A 1932-nucleotide genomic window follows, 5' to 3' on the forward strand; every position below is an offset into this window, starting at 1 on the left:
AGCGTGGCATGTGGGATGGATTTTCAGTTTCTGGTTACCTCCTTCAGTCGTTAGTAGCCACAAACAGGGGCACCGACAGGCTGTGCACTAGATTCTGTGTGCACTATTCCAGTCACAACTCACAAGCACACCCTTAGCGCGTGGCCGACTCTTTATGACCCCAAGGACCGTCGCCTGCCAGGCTCCTCTGTCCATGGGATTCTCCAGGCAAGAACACTGGAGTGGGTTTGCCATGCTCGTCTCCACATACTCTTAGTACTGTCTCCATCTTACAGATCAGGAAACTGAGGTTTAGATAAGGTCAGAATGTTGCTGGAAAGACACAGATTTGGGTTAGCTAACTCACAGCCACACTCCAGGCTGGGCAGACCCCAGTCCCACACTCATTCAGACCATCAGGGGTCTGAATTTTGTGGGAGGCACCGGAGGGGTCAAATGCAAGCGTGGATCAGAAGTGGATCAGATGAAGCCATTTGAGGTCAAAGAATTGCTCCTTTGGTGCCACGTGAGGAGTGTTCAGAATTTTGGCCCTCGGTCTGGCACAAGAATCAAGCCTTCTCCTCCTGATGTTTTCCTAGGAAGGCTGGCCCCGGAGTCCCAATAGATTTATTTCACTTGCTTTCCTCTCTTTCATTTTGCCCTGTACGCCACTATTATTTACGATTCGAGCACCACCCAGACCATTCATCTTGCCATTGATAGACATGTATGAAAGGCCTGTGATTACGTCTCCCAGTTGGCCTGCTTGTATTTGAAACATCAGCCAAAGGCAAAGCAATAAATAAAAGAAAAAACACACAGCCACCCCTCTACCCACAAAGGAGTGGGTACCTGGCATAGCATTGTCTTCTGAACCCAGGGGACGGGGGGCGGGGTTCTCCAAGTGCTGGCCTCTCCTCCCACTCGGCCCAGTGTGGGTCTTCGAAGCCTCAGTGCATTTAATTCTTTTCATCTTGCCTCAGAGTCGCTGAACCCGGCTCCCCTGACCCGCCTCCCTCACAGCCTCCTGCTCCCCTGGCTGCTTGGGTGGGCCTCCTCGGGCCCAGCGCTGCAGGCCTGGTGAGGATTAATGTTAATCTCCTGTTCACGAGAGTGACTTGAGTTATTCTTTCCATCTGTCACCCCCCGAGGGCCAGAGTGCTATGTCCTTTCTTCCTTCCACCCAAGGTCTCTGAGGGCCATTGGTGATGAGCCCCGCATCCTGGACACATGCAGGGCCTGCGGCCTCAGGACAGGCTGGGGGCTGAGAGGCTCTGAGGGGCGTCTTGGCCGATCCCCCTGGCTCATCTTGCCCAGGAGGAGAATTCGCAACCATGGCCCAGTCACAGCTGCTGGGTAACGGCCGAGACCAGAGCCCAGGTCTCCTGACGTGGCCAGGTGCTTCTCAGGACCGGCTTTGAAACAAAAACTTCTCCTGGCCAGACTGGCATCCAGAAGGAGATGGAGCAGGGCCACGCTCCAGTTCTGAGTATCTGCTTTCTTCCTCTCCTGCCATCTCCTGACTTGTCTTCAGCAGCTCTGCTCTACTCATCTCTTCTTTCGAGGAGCTGCCTGGGATGCTGCTGGGAGAACAAGAAGGCTTGGGTTCAAGTCCTGACTTCCCGCCCAGAAAGGCCCCAGGCAGGTCCCCTGGGCCAGCAGTCCCCAACCTTTTTTTGGCATCCGGGACCGGTTTTGTGGAAGACGATTTTTCCACCCACTGGGGTAGGGTTGGGAGTGGTTTTCAGGATGATTCACGTGTATTGCACTTATTGTGCACTTTATTTCTATTATTATTACATCAGCTCCCCTGCAGATCATCAGGGGACTTAGATCCAGGAGCCCGGGGACCCCCAGCCTAAGTGATCGGACCCTCAGTGCTCCTGTCAACAAAAGAAAGAATATGAACGTCCACCTCACCGCCTCGAAGCGAGACTCAGGTACAGTAATAGA

The sequence above is a fragment of the Bos mutus genome, chromosome 14 (assembly GCF_027580195.1).
Source record: "Bos mutus isolate GX-2022 chromosome 14, NWIPB_WYAK_1.1, whole genome shotgun sequence".
Classification (NCBI taxonomy): Eukaryota; Metazoa; Chordata; class Mammalia; order Artiodactyla; family Bovidae; genus Bos; species Bos mutus.